The 19,712-nt window shown below is 39.1% G+C and overlaps 1 protein-coding gene across 1 annotated transcript in view; it reads right to left on the bottom strand.

Annotated features, from left to right (window-relative positions):
* The window catches only part of PROS1 (protein S), a 98,736-nt gene that overhangs the window by 59,855 nt on the left and 19,169 nt on the right, over positions 1 to 19,712 (bottom strand). The gene's annotated exons all lie outside the window — the stretch shown is intronic.

Below are 19,712 nucleotides of genomic sequence, written 5' to 3'. Positions count from 1 at the left end.
ATTGCTTAAACCAGAAATCCAGAGGTTGCAGTGAGCTGAGATTGCATCACCACACTGCAGCCTGGGCAATAGAACAAGACTCTATCAAAAAGAAGCCATACCATCTTTAAAGCAAAAGTAGTAAACTTTCTCGTTTTTAATGAAAAACCTTTGTGATCTCTGTGGAGAGAGAAAAATACAGGAGTACAGCCCAATCAGCTGTTTGAGAGATACTTGATAGGCTAACACATTTGGTTATTCACAGAAACAGGAAAATAAAAATCCATATAAAAAGAACATTTTATGCAAAGCACAAAATACAGAAGACAGAGAGAAAAAATTGATAACTTTGACTTCATAAAAATGTTTAAACAGTTGAACAGCAACAACAAAAATAACAAAGTTCAATATCAACCAACAGACTGGAAGAAAAAACTTAACAGCATATAGAATAGAAAAAATAGCATCCAGAGAAGCTGACCAATACAGAAATGCCTGCATGTATAGTTGTATATAAAATATATATACATAGTGTATATTTATATAGTGTATATAAATTTGTATATATTATATATGTATATACACTATATACAAATATACAAAATTTATATAGTGTATATAAAATAATTTTTAAAATATAAACAAAACAAATTATTAGAAAACAATATAAACAATCATATGAACCATCACAACAGAGAAAAAAAGGGCATAAATATAATAAAATGTTCAAATCAAACTATTTTAAAAATTATATTTTTGTATATTAGACTGGCAAAACTTTAAAACACTGATAATGTCAATTATTGGTGAGAGTAAGGGAAAAACGTGTGTTCTTGTACACTGGTAGTGGGGCATAAACTGGTAGGTTTTATTTGAAGGTAATTTTGTAAAATTTAAAGCACATACACTCTTCAACTCAACAACTCTGCTTCTAAGTATGTCCTACATATAGGCCCATGTGCTAGAAAAAATAGAATTATTTATTGAAACACTGTTTGTGAGATCAAAAAAATTTAAATGACTTAAATATCTATCAAGAAGAGCACAGGAGCCGGCATGGTGGCTCATGCCTGTAATCTTAGCAGTTTGTAAGGCCGAGGCAGGAGGATCACTTGAGCCTGTGGCGGGTCAAAGGCTACAGCTGGCTATGATCACACCACTGGACTCCAGCCTGTGCGACAGAGCAAGACCCTGACTTAAAAAAAAAAAAAAGGAATGACTGACTTGCCAAAGCAGAAGTTTAAATGTAACGTCCAAACAAATAAATAGTTTGGGTTAGACTTATAACCCTATCTCTTACTATCTTTATCATGTTCATTAAAACAGAAATTAAATAAAGGTAGTATGTACATAAAAGATGGCACTTTGTGATCACACTATTTGCCACATGTGTTATTGACTGATCAACCACAGTCCTGTCAACAATGAAAGAGCCATACTTGGGCAATTATCTCATTTATTTGAAGTAGTTTTATGCATGCTACTTTGTAACAAATACAGCAAAAATGTGGACTTTTTGAACTTCACAGCAAATATGTGATTCTTTCTGGGGAAAACAACACTTTCATTGAAGGATGAATACAATTGATTGAATTTTTTAAAAGAAGGCTAAATGCACTTAGGGAAAAAAGCACCATAAATATTCACCTCTTGGCCTTTTTTCCTTACAGAATATTAACTTTTGGAATTGGGAGTTTGATGGTGATTTTTAAGAACATCTCCTTCTCCATATGGGCCTCCACTAAAGGATATAGACCAAGTGTAATAACACATACTGTATCATGCTTGTGAAAGCAAAGGTCTAAATCACCCAGGGATGGTCAAGGTTTTCAAGTTCTTAGGAATGTCCACTTAAGTTTATAAAAGTAAACATAGCAAACTTCATTATTTAAGAGAGGACAAAACTCACATAAAGAGCACGCAACATATTTTCCCATAATTGTAAATAAACAACAAAACTACAGCTAGATCATAGGCATCCCAACTCTCAGACCAGCAATCCATTAATTATTGTTTGCAGCTTTTCAAAAATCAGGAAGTTTTATTGTCTCTATTGTTGAGAGGAATATTAGAAAATAAAAAACTCTTAGGCTGGGCACAGTGGCTCACACCTATAATCCCAGAACTTTGGGATCTCTTGATCACGAGGTCAAGAGATTGAGACCATCCTGGAAAACATGGTAAAGCCCCATCTCTACTAAAATTACAAAAATTAGCTGGATGCGGTTGCTCACACCTGTAGTCCCAGCTACTCAGGAGGCTGAGTCAGGAGAAACACTTGAACTCAGTAAGCAGAGGTTGCAATGAGCCAAGATCGCACCACTACACTCCAGCCTGGCGACAGAGCAAGACTCCATCTCAAAATAAATAAATAAATAATAAAAATTAATAAATAAAAACTGTTATACCTCTGTCCTAAGGGGAAATTAAGCTAATACAAAATTTTGTCTAAATATATTTGCACCAAATTTGGATTTCATCTAGTTCAGCCCAACAATGCTTTAAATTGGTGTGATACATAATTATGTTCAAAGCGTGAATTAATTCTTTCACTTGATATTCACACAAAGAAATAAACTATAAGACAGAATTATCATCCCTATTTTCCTATTGAAGAAACTGAAGTTGAAAGAGAGTGACATGATTTGCTACAAGTTGTGCTAATGGGATTCAAATATACCCATCCTCTTAGCCCCGTGCTCTTTTCTTCTGTGTATTCTGCTACTCAGATGTCCATGATGGACCTGATTTAATTATTTTCATTTTACATATTTTTATTTGGAAGTGTATTTATCAGTACAGTGAAACTGAATTATAGAGACACTGATGTCATTAGCTTAGATATAATTACTTTATTATAAAAGAAAGACGGTAATTAATATATGATGTAAGATTTTAAAACTTCAGTGGAATGGGCAGCTTCACGTTGATGCCATTTCAACAGTGAATTATTTCAGTCTGCCTACTTTCCAAGAAGGTCACCATCTCTAGAACTACTTTGGTGCCTCCATATTCTGAGAGAAGAACTTTATCTCCAACTTTCACACTGACTTCTTGAATTCCTTTCCTTTAGGGCCCAATCCAACAGCAACTACTATTGCTTTCAATACTTTTCCTGAGAAGTTTCTGGAAGCACGATGCCTTCTTTGGTTACGGTTTTGGCTGCACTACTTTCAACCAAACAATACTCAAAGAACAGAAGAAATTTTCTACGTGTTTGTTCTCCCATGACTCCCGCTGCCACAGCTCATACGCTGCTCTTGCACAACTGCCAAGAGCTGATTTTAACTTTTGTAAAAGAAATTATGTGGTCGTGCAGTGGATAAGGCTGCTGTCTTGAATAATCAGCTGTCCTTTACAAAATAAACCCATCCATCTAAGAAAATGGCTTTCGAAACAGTCTACTGCTTCTTGCCGGAAAGATACAAACAGGACTTCATGACCCAACTTAAAACTGCAGGACTATGGGATGAGACAAGCATGGGGTTTGAAGTGCTCTCACCAGTTGGCTCAAAGTCCTTCTGCCCAAAAATATTCACTCCACTGACATGCAGGGAATATCTAAAAAGTTCCATTATTTACGGTAATAACCATGACATATAAGCACATAAATGCTGTCTTACATTATGTCCTTTAATCCTAATCATAACTGTTCTAAGCAGATTAAAATTTTCCATCTTATATACATGAATAAGCTTAAACTTAGGGTTGAGTTAATTTTACCAAGTTCCCACAGCTGAGAACACAGACAACCAGCATCCAAAGCCTGTTCTGTTTTGTATCAGCACACTGTCCCTTAATCATTTGTTTCACTTATTTGTATTAGGAAGCCTCTCAAGAAAGTCCTTGTTAAAAACCCGACTATGTTGCTTGAAAAGTGTTACATTCAGATTCAAAATGTTAGGTTATACTGCGGAGTTTATGAGTCTTTCAAGATAAGAAATACAACTGAGTCAGCTTGATTTTTTTAACTTATCTGAGTCACTCCTTCGTCAAAATCATGACCAAGGCTGGGCGCAGTGGCTCACACCTGTAATCCCAGCACTTTGGGTGACGGAGGCGGATGGATCACGAGGTCAAAAGATTGAGACCATCCCGGTCAACATGGTGAAACCCCGTCTCTACTAAAAATACAAAAAATTAGCTGGGCATGGTGGTGCGTGCCTGTAATCCCAGCTACTCAGGAGGCTGAGGCAGGAGAATTGCCTGAACCCAGGAGGCGGAGGTTGCGGTGAGCCGAGATCGTGCCATTGCACTCCAGCCTGGGTAACGAGAGCGAAACTCCGTCTCAAAAAAAAAAAAAAAAAAAAAAACATGACCAAAACACTTGGAGCAATTGTGACAATAATAAAACCAGCGTGCAAAGACGAACTGGAATTGTCTTTGAAACTGTATTCACAGCCTTCAAATATTCTCTTCATGCTGGAGGTAAATCTTTTTTGAGTGTAAATTCGATTGACTTATCTTCAAAAAGTAATTCACTGTTATTGGTTTCATAAAAGCACCTGTAATGACTGCGATGCTAGCGCTGACTCTGCTAACAAGCAGATTTCCCACCAGTCAATAGAGCTCCATCTTGTCAAGGGGAAGTCCCTTCCTCAGGTCCCTTTCGTCCTGCAGGTGTCCAGACATGCCACCCTCTGTTCAAGGAGGGCAGGACCAAAGACCTCCAGGCTGTCCAAAACTGATGGGTCAGGTAAGGATGAGACGGCAGATGGAGGGAGGTCCACTCTTTGGGATAGCTTATCCTCTGAAGCTCTTCCATTTGGCTCCCTTGTTTTTTTGCAAAAACGGTTCTCACTTTCTTCCCGCCAAAAGCTCATCTCTCTTCTAGTTCTGCTTTCTGTCTCTCTTTTCCCTAGGCTCTCCTTATTTGGCATCCCAAAAATGAAAAGTTGTCCTTGAAAGAAGGTTTCTGAGAAGAGAGTCTGTGGTTAGCATTTGGGTCGGCCAAGTCTTTTTTTATTTGTTTGGGCTTCAGTGTTGGATGAGATGAGGGAAGACGGCTTTCACTTTGGAAACACAGGGAACCACCAGATAATACTTTGAGATATAACCATGCTTCACACGTCTCACTTGTTGAAACAGCATATTTTATTTAAACCAAGACTGAGTCTGGGTGCTACGGCTCACAGCTGTAATCCCAACACTTTGGGAGGCTCAGGCGGGAGGCTCCCTTGAGCCCAGGAGTTTGAAATCAGTCTGGGCAGCATAGGGAGACACCATCTCTACAAAAAAAAACTTAAAAAGTAGCTGGCCATGGTGGTGCATACCTGGAGTCCCAGCTACTTGAGAGGCTGAAGCTGAAGGATTGCTTAAGCCCAGAAGGTTAAGGTACAGGGAGTCCTGATTGTGTCACTGCGCTCCAGTCTGGGTGACAGCACAAGACCCTGTCTCAAAAAAAAAGTCTGAGAAAAAAGAATTGCATATATTATTTTTAAAGTTAGTTAATAAAGGGCCAGGCATGGTGGCTCACACCTATAATCCCAGCATTTTGGGAGGCTGAGGTGGGGTGATCACTTGAGGTCAGGAGTTCGAGACCAGCCTGGCTAACATGGTGAAATGCCATCTCTACTAAAAATACAAAAATTAGCCAAGAATATTGGTGGGCACCTGTAATCCCCGCTACTCAGGAGGCTAAGGCAGGAGAATCACTTGACTCTGGGAGGTGGAGTCTGCAGTGAGCCGAGATTGTGCCACTACACTCCAGCCTGGGCAACAGAGTAAGACTCCATCTCAAAAAACAAAAAAAAAATGCTAGTTAATAATGGTAAAAAATGGCTGTATATTCAAAAATGTATTTAAATAATTACATTAACTGTAAAATACTTTAGTTATTTTTCGTAAAGATTTCTACCACAGAAAATTTCCAATTGGGGGAAGGAAGAAATTTAAAAAATGTGAAAGTTGCCAGGATTAAGGAAAACCCAAAGACAGATTTTTATGTAGGAATTCCCCAACTATTATCCTTACTTTTCTCTAGATTTTACATTGTGTATCACATTCAGGATTATGCTGCTGAGCGACAGTTCCTTCTCACATTGTGTGAAGGATTGGAATAGGTTAAAGAACATTCTGTAATGATGAACTATATCTAGGTCTTTTTGAACGACTGAGCAAATACTGACTGATGAGAAATACTTTAAGAGAATCAAAGATCATAAGAAATACGTCTGGATAAGAATTTAAATCCAGGGGAAGAAAAAGAGGAAGTTATCTGTGAATGAAATGTTGCACATATAAAGGTGAGTTCTAAAACAGTCAGGATAGAGAAGTGTGGGCGGGCATTTATTTAGAAGTAGAAAAGCTACTGGTGGAATTTAACAAAAAATGTGACCTTTGACCCTCCATTCTGGAACAGATCAATGAATGAGTGCAGAAACAATGCCTGAACTGTTTAGTGACAACAGAGTGAAACGGATCTCTCCTTACTCCAAGATTTAACTATAATTTTAATTTACAGCCCCTATTCTAGGAACACAAAAGTCACTCTGTCATTGTTTCCACAGATTAAAACCTTTGATTTAACTAGACAGAGAAAGCTGTACACCTTAGTTATTCCCTCCAAACAGAAAATATCTCTACTCAAATGATAGAATAGGTAGCTTTCTTACCCAGAAGAAAGTTACACTGGCCATTTCTTTTATTTGATTTGTTTGTTCTCTGTGAGTGACAAATGAAGATACTTCATTGAAGGGATTCAAGAGCTCAGATGTTGGCAAGTTATAAAGAAGGAATTTCCTGCAACTCCATTTTTTTTCTCCTGACTACTAGATTGCAAACTGGTTATGCTTCCTAATGCTACAACACAAGGTCTTTTTCATGACCCGCAGCAAGATATTCCCATACAACTTTCATTATCTTTTTTTCTCCTCCCCACTAGGACCCCAAAACATCATCTGATTTTGACATCCTGCACCAAGAAGTTACTGCACAGAAAATGTTTTGTTTTTGTTCTGTTCGACCTATTTTGTTACAATGACATCAATATTATTAGTTCTCTGTCCTGGGTCTGTATGTTTGGAAAAGCAACAAGCAAAATGTTCTTAAACTGTTTTTTTTTTTTTTTTTTTTCTTTTTTGAGACAGAGTCTCACTCCGTCACCAGGTGCCAGGCTGGAGTGCAGTGGCCCAGTTTTGGCTCACTGCAATGTCCACCTCCCAGGTTCAAGCGATTCTCCTTCCTCAGCCTCCCGAGTAGCTGGGGATTACAGGTTCCTGCCACCATGCCTGGGTAATTTTTTGTGTTTTTAGTAGAGACAGGTGTCACCATGTTGGCCAGACTGGTCTCGAACTCCTGATATTGTGATCCACCCGCCTTGGCCTCCCAAAGCCCTGGGATTACAAGCGTGAGCCACCAGCCCGACCATTCCTGGCCGTTTTTAAAGGCAACGGTAAAAGAATTCTCCTAATTTTGCAGTATCCCACTTCTTGCAATAGCCCCTAGATCTCGGAAATAAGCAAGTCTGATGTGCTTAGAGGCTTAGAAGGACTCCAGATCTCAGTGGCTTTCCTTTGCCTCTTAAGATATAATTTATTTTTTAAAGTGCTTAGTTGCAAGTGAGATAATTTGGAATATTGGTATATCATCAGGTAAGTGTTTCTAATTCAATGGTTTCTACCAGCATCTCAGAACTCTCTGTCGAATAAACAAAAGGCTTTAAGACACAATCTAAATAACATTGAAATAAAACAATAGCTGATTAAGGACAGATGAGAACATCATTGGGATAAGGAATCGAGGAAAAAAATAAAAATAAAACAAGTAACAAGGAAAGGGACAGTTAACATAGAAACTCAAGTCCACATTTTTAAAAAATGAGCTACAGACGAAATGAAAAAACTACCTGGCTTTTTTTCCAAAGTATGTAAAATGATAAAATAAGGATTTTTGTTGTTCTTGGCAAGGTATCATGGACTGAATGTGTGTCCACCCCCATCAAATTCATATGCTGAAGCCCTAATACCCAGAGTGGCTATATTTGCAGATAGATCATTTAAGGAAGTAATTAAGTAAATGGGGTCATAATGTGACCCCGTAAGATTAGTGTCCCATAAAGATGGCAACAATAGACACAAAGGACTATTAAAGGGGGAAGAGAGGGAAGGGGAAAGAGCTGAAAAACTAACTGTTGTGTGCTACGCTCACTATTTGGGTGACAGGATCATTTTGCCCCAAATCTGAACATCATGTGATATACCCATGTAACAAACCTGCACACGTATCCCACAAATCTAAAATAAAAGTTGAAATTATATAAATAAATAAATATAAAAAAATACAAAAGCAAAAATAATAATAAAAAAGATAAGTGTCAGGCCAGGTGCGGTGGCTCACACCTGTAATCCCAGCACTTTGGGAGGCCGAGGTGGGCAGATCACAAGGTCAGGAGATCAAGACCATCCTGGCTAACACGGTGAAATCCTGTCTCTACTAAAAATACAGAAAAAAAAAAATCAGTCGGGTGTGGTGGCACACGCCTGAAGTCCCAGCTACTCAGCAGGCTGAGGCAGAAGAATCACTTGAACCTGGGAGGCAGAGGTTGCAGTGAGCCAAGATCATGCCACTGCACTCCAGCCTGGGCAACAGAGCGAGACTGGGTCTCAACAACAACAAAAAGATGAGAGTCCTCATAAGAAAGGACTCAGAGGAGTTCTCTATAGCTCTCTTGTGTGTTCTCTATCTCCTGTGCACACACATCAAGGAAAGGCCATCTGAGAACTCGGCAAGAAAGCAGTCATTTGCAAGCCAGAAAAATGCCTGCACCAGAAACTGAGTTAACTGAGCTTAATGTTGGACTTTCTAGACTTCATAACTGCGAGAAAATACATTTCGATTGTTTAAGCCACAAAGTCCGGGTTGTTTTGTCATAGCAACCTGAGCAGACTAATACACAAGGCAAGTAAGTCATGGACTATTTCTAGCTGCTCTGTAAAGGCACAGCGAGTGATGCTTACGGTTAATGATGGCAGAGAGTATTTATGTCTTCTCCCTCTGAGACCACATGGAAATGATATGAAGATAAATGTTTGTAAACATTTTAAGGATTAAGAGAATTTTTAAAAACATGTTTTTTGTTTAAAAAAAAAAATAGCGATTGACAGCATGGGAGGGGTCTTTATTAGATAAATTATTTCAACAAATTCTCCAAGCTGGAAACCTGATGAAAACCTATTGGTGAATAAACAAGGGAGAGGAAGAGTTGATGCGATAAACACATTCAGAGTTACAATGGAAGTAAGAACCCTTTTGCCTAAAGACACCTCAGAAAGACCTTAAGACGGGCCGGGCGCGGTGGTTCACGCCTGTAATCCCAGCACTTTGGGAGGCCGAGGCGGGTGGTTGACGAGGTCAAGAGATCAAGACCATCCTGGTCAACATGGTGAAACCCCGTCTCTACTAAAAATATAAAAAATTAGCTGGGCATGGTGGCGCGTGCCTGTAATCCCAGCTACTCAGGAGGCTGAGGCAGGAGAATTGCCTGAACCCAGGAGGCGGAGGTTGCGGTGAGCCGAGATCGCGCCATTGCACTCCAGCCTGGGTAACAAGAGCGAAACTCTGTCTCAAAAAAAAAAAAGGATAATACAGAAAAGAAAATATATAAACTGATCTGACAGGAGTATACTGGCCAAATTCTAAATAAAATATTGGTCACTTTAATATAATAATGGATCAAGAAAAACCCACCCACAACCTGACCAAGTAGATGTTATTCTAGAAATATAAGAATAATTAGATGTACCCACAAAGGGAAACCCATCAGACTCACAGCAGATCTCTCAGCAGAAACCCTACAGGCCAGAAGAGAGTGGGGGCCGATATTCAACATCCTTAAAGAAAAGAACTTTCAACCCAGAATTTCATATCCAGCCAAACTAAGCTTCATAAGTGAAGGAAAAATAAAATCCTTTGTGAACAAGCAAGTACTCACAGATTTCATCACCACCAGACCAGCTTTACAAGAGCTCCTGAAGGAGACACTACACATAGAAAAAAACAACCAGCACCAGCCACTCCAAAAACGCACGAAATGGTAAAGAGCAGCAACACAATGAAGAATCTCCATCAACCAATGGGCAAAACAGCCAGCTAGCATCAAAATGACAGGACCAAACTCACACATAACAATATTAACCCTAAATGTAAATGGACTAAATGCCCCAATCAAAAGACACAGACTGGCAAATTGGATAAAAAGCCAAAACCCATCAGTGTGCTGTATCCAGGAAACCCACCTCACATGCAAGGATACACAAAGGCTCAAAATAAAGGGATGGAGGAAGATTTACCAAGCAAATGGAGAGCAAAAAAAAGCAGGAGTTGCAATTCTCATCTCTGATAAAATAGACTTTAAAGCAACAAAGATCAAAAGAGACAAAGAAGGACATTACATAATGGTAAAAGGATCAATACAACAAGAAGAGCTAACGATCCTAAACATATATGCACCTAATACAGGAGCACCCAGATACATAAGGCAAGTTCTTAAAGACTTACAAAGAGACATAGACTCCCACACATTAATACTGGGAGACTTCAACACACCGTTGTCAATATTAGACAGATCAACGAGACAGAAAATTAATAAGGATATCCAGGACTTGAACTCAGACCTGGAACAAGCAAACCTAATAGATACTTACAGAACTCTCCAGCCCAAATCCAGAGAATATACATTCTTCTCAGCACCACATCACACCTACTCTAAAATTGACCACATAATTGGAAGTAAATCACTCCTCAGCAAATGCAAAAGAACAGAAACCATAACAAACAGTCTCTCAGACCACAGTGCAATCAAGTTAGAACTCAGAATTCAGAAGCCCACCCAGAACCGCACATCCTCATGGAAATTGCACAACTTTCTCCTGAATGTTGACTGGATAAACACTGAAATGAAGGCAGAAATAAAGATGTTCTTCGAAACCAACGAGAATGAAGACACCACATACCAGAATCTCTGGGACACATTTAAAGCAGTCTCTAGAGGAAAATATATAGCAATAAGTGCCCACATGAGAAGAAAGGAGAGAACTAAAATTGACACCCTATCATCAAAATTGAAAGAGCTAGAGGAGCAAGATCAAAAAAACTCAAAACCTAGCAGAAGACAAGAAATAACTAAGATCAAAGCAGAAATGAAGGAGATAGAGACACGAAAAACCCTACAAAAAATCAATAAATCCAGGAGCTGGTTTTTTGAAAAGATCAACAAAATAGACAGACCACTAGCCAAACTAATAAAAAAGAAAAGAGAGAATAACCAAATAGATGCAATAAAAAATGATAAAGGGGATATCACCACAGATGCCACAGAAATTCAAACCATCATCAGAGATTATTACAAACAACTCTATGCACATAAATTAGAAAACCTGGAAGAAATGGATAAATTCCTGGACAGTAGTCTCCTCCCATGCCTAAACCAGGAAGAAGTCGAAACCCTGAATAGACCAATAACAAGGTCTGAAGTCGAGGCAGCAATTAAGAGCCTACCACCCAAAAAAAGCCCAGGCCCAGATGGTCTCACAGCCGAATTCTACCAGACATATAAAGAGGAACTGGTACCATTCCTACTGAAACTATTCCAAATAATCCAAAAAGAGGGAATCCTTCCCAAATCATTTTATGAGACCAACATCATCCTAATACCAAAACCCGGCAGAGACTCAACAAGAAAAGAAAACTACAGGCCAATATCCATGATGAACATAGATGCAAAAATCTTCAATAAAATACTGGCAAGCCGATTACAACAGCACATCAAAAAGCTTATCCACCATGATCAAGTAGGATTCATCCCGGGGATGCAAGGCTGGTTCAATATACGCAAGTCTATAAATGTAATTCACCACATAAACAGAACCAAAGACAAAAACCACATGATTATCTCAATTGATGCAGAGAAGGCCTTCGACAAAATTCAACAGCCCTTTATGCTAAAAACCCTCAATAAACTAGGTATCGATGGAACGTATCTCAAAATAATAAAAGCTATTTATGACAAACCGACAGCCAATATCATACTGAATGGGCAAAAACTGGAAGCATTCCCTTTGAAATCCGGCACTAGACAAGGATGCCCTCTCTCACCACTCCTATTCAATATAGTACTGGAAGTTCTAGCCAGAGCAATCAGGCAAGAAAAAGAAATAAAGGGTATTCAATTAGGAAAGGAGGAAGTCAAATTGTCTCTATTTGCAGACGACATGATTGTATATCTAGAAGACCCTATCACCTCAGCCCAAAATCTCCTGAAACTGATAAGCAACTTCAGCAAAGTCTCAGGATACAAAATCAATGTGCAAAAATCACAAGCATTCCTATACACCAATAACAGACTTAAAGAGAGCCAAATCAAGAACGAACTGCCATTCACAATTGCTACAAAGAGAATAAAATACCTAGGAATACAACTAACAAGGAACGTAAAGGACCTCTTCAAGGAGAACTACAAATCACTGCTCAACGAAATAAGAGAGGACACAAACAGATGGAGAAACATTCCATGTTCATGGTTAGGAAGAATTAATATCGTGAAAATGGCCATACTGCCCAAAGTAATTTACAGATTCAATGCTATCCCCATCAAGCTACCAATGACCTTCCTCACAGAACTGGAAAAAACCACCTTAAACTTCATATGGAACCAAAAGAGAGCCCGCATAGCCAAGTCAATTCTAAGCAAAAAGAACAAAGCAGGAGGCATCACACTACCGGACTTCAAACTCTACTACAAGGCTACAGTAATCAAAACAGCATGGTACTGGTACCAAAACAGAGATATAGACCAATGGAACAGAACAGAGACGTCGGAGGCGACACAACATATCTACAACCACCTGATCTTTGACAAACCTGAAAAAAACAATCAATGGGGAAAGGATTCCATGTTCAATAAGTGGTGTTGGGAAAACTGGCTAGCCATATGCAGAAAGCAGAAACTGGACCTCTTCCTGACACCTTACACTAAAATTGACTCCAGATGGATTAAAGACTTAAACATAAGACGTAACACCATAAAAACACTAGAAGGAAACCTAGGCAAAACCATTCAGGACATAGGCGTAGGCAAGGACTTTATGACCAAAACACCAAAAGCATTGGCAACAAAAGCCAAAATAGACAAATGGGACCTAATCAAACTCCACAGCTTTTGCACGGCAAAAGAAACAGTCAATAGAGTGAATCGGCAACCAACAGAATGGGAAAAAATTTTTGCAGCCTACCCGTCTGACAAAGGGCTGATATCCAGAATTTACAATGAACTAAAAAAGATTTACAAGAAAAAAACAAACAAGCCCATTCAAAAATGGGCGAAGGATATGAACAGATACTTTACAAAAGAAGACATACATGAGGCCAACAAACATATGAAAAAATGCTCATCATCACTGGTCATTAGAGAAATGCAAATCAAAACTACATTGAGATACCATCTCACGCCAGTTAGAATGGCGATCATTAAAAAATCTGGAGACAACAGATGCTGGAGAGGATGTGGAGAAATAGGAACACTTTTACACTGTTGGTGGGAGTGTAAATTAGTTCAACCACTGTGGAAAACAGTGTGGCGATTCCTCAAGGACCTCGAAATAGAAATTCCATTTGACCCAGCAATCCCATTACTGGGCATATATCCAAAGGATTATAAATCGTTCTACTATAAGGACACATGCACACGAATGTTCATTGCAGCACAGTTTACAATAGCAAAGACCTGGAACCAGCCCAAATGCCCATCGATGATAGACTGGACAGGAAAAATGTGGCACATATACACCATGGAATATTATGCAGCCATTAAAAAGGAGGAGTTCACATCCTTCGTAGGGACATGGATGAACCTGGAAAACATCATTCTCAGCAAACTGACACAAGAACACAAAATCAAACACCACATGTTCTCACTCATAGGCGGGTGTTGAACAAGGAGAACACATGGACACAGGGAGGGGAGCACTATACACGGGGGTCTGTTGGGGGGAGGGGGGATAGTGGGGGGGTGGGGAGTTGGGGAGGGATAGCATGGGGAGAAATGCCAGATATAGGTGAAGGGGAGGGAGGCAGCAAATCATACTGCCAGGTGTGCACCTGTGCAACAACCTTGCATGTTCTTCACATGTACCCCAAAACCTAAAATGCAATAAAAAAAAAAAATAAAAATAAAAAAATAAAATAAAATATACTATCAAAAAAAAAAGAATAATTAGATGTTATAGAATAAGTCCAACATCAAATTAGTCCAACATCAATTGGGAAAAAAAACCCAGAAAACATTTCTGATATAAGAAAAATTAACAATAGAAGTTGGGCAGGGGCAGTGGCTCATGCCTGTAATCCCAGCACTGTGGGAGGCTGAGGCAGGAGGATCATCTGAGGTCAGGAGTTCAAGACCACCAGCCTGGCCAACATGGTGAAACCCCGTCTCTACTAAAAATACAAAATTTATTTTTTAGTAGAGACGGGGTTTCTCCATGTTGGTCAGGCTGGTCTGGAACTCTCGACCTCAGGTGATCTGCCCTCTTCAGCCTCCCAAAGTGCTGGGATTATAGGCATGAACCACTGCGCCCGGCCAGCTACTTGGGGGGCTGACGCAGGAGAATCACTTGAACTCCAGAGGCAGAGGTTGTGGTGAGCCAAGATCGTGCCATTGCACTCTAACCTGGGCGACAGGAGTGAAACTCTGTCTCAAAAAAAAAAAAAAAAAAATTAGCCAGGCATGGTGGCACATGCCTGAAGTCCCAGGTACTCAGGAGGCTAAGGCAGGAGAATTGCTTGAACCTGGGAGGTGGAGGTTGCAGTGAGTCAAGATTGCACCACTGCATTCCAGACTGGGTGACAGAGCAGGACTTCATCTCAAAAACAACAACGACAAAAGTTAATAATAAAATAAAAGCCTTAGGAATCTACTAAGAGTAAGAATCTTCTTTAATGTGATTAAGAGTACATAACAAAGGCAAAACAACATTAGCCAATTAAACACTATGGATATACCCATTGAACTGGAGATCAAGACAAAGATACATCAAATCGTTATTATCATTTATCACTGTTCCAAATTTTTAGTCAAAAAATAATTGAAGAAAAGGAAACAAAGTAACAATCTTCTATAGGAAATATGTTATAACATGAATGAAACTTGAAAACATTATAGGAAAAGGAATAAGCTAGACACCAAAAGATAAGTATGGTATGATTTCACTTCTGTGAGGTTCCTAGAGTAGTCAAATTCAGAGACAGAAAATAGAATAGTGGCTGCCGGGGATGGAGAAATAGGGTAATGGGGAGGTACATTTTAAAGGTTATAAAATTTCAGTTTGGGGAGATGAAAAGTTTGGGAGATGGATGGCATTCGTGGCTGCACAACAATGTGAATGTATTTAATGCCACTGAATTGTACACTTAAAAATCATTACAGTGATAAATTTTATGTTATATATATTTTAACAAAATAAAATAAATATTTTATAGGAAAAGACAAATTAGCATATGCAGATGAATGATTATTTACCAATGAAATCCAATAGAATCCTCTGAAAATTCATTAGCACTATCAAGAGAGTATTGACAAATACCTAGACCGAGTTTCTTTATTTTTTTCAAATTAGACTGCATTAAACACGGATTTCTTGAATAGTTTAAACATATTAGGGAATCACTGGCTTACAGCTAGTGGTATATGCCAGAGAAAGATATCCAATAATGCCCAAAGGTCTACATTCCAAAGTTAATAATGGATTGTATATTTCAAACAACTAAAAGAAGACTTCATATGTTCTCAACCCAAAGAAATGATAAATATTTGAAGTGACGGATATGCTAAATTGCACGATTTGATCGTTTCACAATGTATAAAAATATCAAAACACTATATCGTACCCTATAAACATGGTTGTCCTTTAGTATCCTTGGGGGATTGGTTCCAGGACCTCAGCAGATATAAAAATCCAAGGAGGCTCAAGTCCCTTATTGCACTAGGCCGTTCTCACATTGCTACGAAGAAATAGCTGAGACTGGGCAATTTATGTAAAAAAGAGTCTTAACTGGCTCACAGTTCTGCAGGCTTTAGAGGAAGCAGGGTGCTGGTATCTTTTTGACTCCTGGGGAGGCCTCAGGAAACTTAAAATCATGGTGGAAGGGGAAGGGGGAGCAGTCACATCACATGGTAAAAGATGGAGCAAGGTGTCGGGGGAGGTGCCACATACTTTTAAATGACCAGATTTCTTGTGAACTCAGAGAGAGAGCTCACTTTATCAACAAGGTCGGGACCCAAGCCATTCATGAGGGATTCTGCCCTCGTGATCAAAACACCTCCCACCACGCCCTACCTCCAACAATGGGATTACAATTCAACATCAGATTTGAACAGGGACAAACATCTAAACTATGCCACTTATATAAAATGCCATAGTATTTGCATATAATCTATGCACATCCTCCCATATACTTTAAATCATCTCTAGGTTACTTACAATATCTAATACAATGTTATTTTAGGTATTGTAAGTAATCTAGAGATGATTTAAAGTATAGCTGTTACAATGCTATGTAAATAGTTGTTAACTGTATTCTTTAGAGAATAATGACAAGAAAAAAAGTTTGTACATATTTAATACAGATACAACCATCCTAGGCCTAAACATATTTTCCATCTGCAGTTGATTGAATCCTTAGATGCAGAACCCATGGATATAAAAGGCCAGCTGTATACACAACTTTTATTTTCCAATTAAAAATAAAATGCAATAAAATAAAAAAATAATAGAACCCCAGGAAATGTTAGCATTTATTTAATTTATTTTTATTTTATTTTATTTTTTGAGACAGAGTCTCGTTCCTTCGCCAGGTGCCAGGCTGGAGTGCTATGGCGCAATCTCGGCTCACCGCAACCTCCACCTCCTGGATTCAAGCAATTCTCTTGCCTCAGCCTCCTGAGTAGCTGGGACTACAGGCGTGTGCCACCACGCCCAGCTAATTTTTTTTTGTATTTTTAGTAGAGACGGGGTTTCACCATGTTGGTCAGGATGATCTCGATCTCTTGACCTCATGATCCGCCCACCTCGGCCTCCCAAAGTGCTGAGATTACAGGCGTGAGCCACCGCGACCGGCCTTTAAGTTTTTTTTTTAATGTTTTATAGAAATGGAGGGAGGGGGTCTCACTATGTTACCCAGGCTGATGTCAAAACTCCTGAGTTGGAGCGATCCTCCCACCTCAGCCTCTCAAAGTGCCTGGATTACAGGTGTAGGTGACCGCACCCAGTGGGAAAATTTAGCATTTAAGAGAAAGATCATTAAGCCACATAAACAGAATTATTAACATGTTGAGAATTTAGGAGAGTAATTATAGACATAAAACGAAGTGAATTTCAAAAAGATGAGAGTTTATAGCACCAAATGTGGCAAAGTTATCAGTAACAATTACTATTATGTAGGATGAGAGTTAAAATGTAAGCAGTTGGTTAACAATAAGATAGCCATTAACAGTCTCAGTTACCAACACCAGTGGGAGGGTGAGAAAAGAGGAAATGGAGACTTGCAGAGTAAACTATTTCTTCAAGAAGTTCAAGTGAGAATAGAAAGAGAGAAGGGGAGGGAGATAGATGCAGGGTAAAGTTAACATTTTCCTAAAGCTGGGAAAGTGCATCACAGAATAGCTGTGCAACTCATTGAGGAATGCCAAATGTGTCATTTTGAGAAAGACTAAAAATATCGTGTAAATACCGGAAGTCACAATCTTACCATTTTCATGAAGATGTAAAAGTCATTGTTGCCGGGCGCGGTGGCTCACGCCTGTAATCCCAGCACTTTGGGAGGCCGAGGAGGGTGGATCACGAGGTCAAGAAATCGAGACCATCCTGGTCAACACGGTGAAACCCCGTCTCTACTAAAAATACAAAAAATTACCTGGGCACGGTGGTGCGTGCCTGTAATCCCAGCTACTCAGGAGGCTGAGGCAGGAGAATTGCCTGAACCCAGGAGGCGGAGGTTGCGGTGAGCCGAGATCACGCCATTGCTCTCCAGCCTGGGTAACAGGAGCGAAACTCCGTCTCAAAAAAAAAAAAAAAAAAGTCATTGTTACTGAATGTGCATTTTAAAAGTTCATTTAAAAAAAATGAGCAAGAGGACTAAGAAGAATTATACTAATGGCCTAGAACCAGTGAGAGCTGGATCCTACTGCTTTACTCATCTGTGGAAATGCCCACAATTTACTCACGTAAATCATCGTTTGTTTTCCCCTCAAGTTTGGAGGATTCTATTTCTACATTTAGTACAAACCTTTGAAATAAAGGGTTTTCCGTGGGCAAAGGACATGAACAGACACTTCACAAAAGAAGACATTCATGTGGCCAAAAAAATATGAAAAAAGCTCAACATCACTGAACATTAAAGAAATGCAAATCAGCACTTTGGGAGGCCAATGCGGGTGGATCACGAGGTCAAGAAATCGAGACTATCCTGGTCAACATGGTGAAACCCCGTCTCTACTAAAAATACAAAAAATTAGCTGGGCACGGTGGCACGTGCCTGTAATCCCAGCTACTCAGGAGGCTGAGGCAGGAGAATTGCTTGAACCCAGGAGGTGGAGGTTGCAGTGAGCCGAGATCGCGCCACTGCACTCCAGCCTGGGTAACAAGAGCGAGACTCCGTCTCAAAAAAAAAAAAAAAAAAAAAGAAAAGAAATGCAAATCAAAACCACAATGACATACCATCTCACGCCAGTCAGAATGCAATTAATTAAAAAGTCAGGAAACAACAGATGCTGGCAAGGCTGTGTAGAAATAGGAATGCGTTTACACTGTCGGTGAGAATATAAATTAGTTCAAGCATCAGAGAAGACAGTGTAGCGATTCCTCAAAGATCTAGAAGAAAAATACTATTTGATCCAGCAATCTCATTACTGGGTCTACACCCAAAGGAATATAAATCATTTTATTATAAAGACACATGCACACGTATGTTCATTGCAGCACTCCTCACAATAGCAAAGAAATGGAATCAACCAAAATGCCCATCAATGATAGACTGGATAAAGAAAATGTGGTAATATATATACCATGGAACACTATGCAGCCGTAAAAAGAAATGAGATCATGTCTTTTGCAGAGACATGAATGGAGCTGGAAGCCATTATCTTTAGCACACTAATGCAGGAACAGAAAACGAAACACCACAAGTTCTTACTTATAAATCGAAGCTGAACAATGTGAACACATAGACAGAGGGAGGGAAACAACACATACTGGGGCCTGTTGTCGGGAGGAGGATTCAGGGAGAAGGTTCAGGAAGGGCAGCTGATGCATGCTGGGCTTCATACCAAGGTGACGGGATGATCTGCACAGCAAACCACCATGGCACACATTTACCTATGTAATAAACCTGCACATTCTGCACATGTGCCCAGGAACTTAAAATAAAAGTTGAAGAAAGAAAGAAAATAGTTTTCTTCATAATAGAGTCAATAATAATTATATTTAGAAAAAAACAAAAAAAGTAAGGGATGATAAAAAGTATCATAATCCTATTTTCCAAAGACGTCCATGTCCTTCCAATGCTTTTTGTTATGCAGAGAAATTTTTTGTTTAAAAATATTGAATTATCACCCAACCCCCCAAAATTATTATTGTTTTTACTTCTATGTATTTGTAAGATATATGTCAAATAAAACCTAATAAAACAGGAATATTTAGGTAAAAAGAATTTGTATCATCTAATAGAACAAGGATCAAGAC

This window comes from Aotus nancymaae, unplaced genomic scaffold (assembly GCF_030222135.1).
Source record: "Aotus nancymaae isolate 86718 unplaced genomic scaffold, 86718_ANA_hifiasm-v0.15.2.pri h1tg000022l_1, whole genome shotgun sequence".
In the NCBI taxonomy this organism is placed as follows: Eukaryota; Metazoa; Chordata; class Mammalia; order Primates; family Aotidae; genus Aotus; species Aotus nancymaae.
Note: the sequence above shows the minus strand (reverse complement) of the source record. Positions and strands in the feature narration are given on the sequence as shown.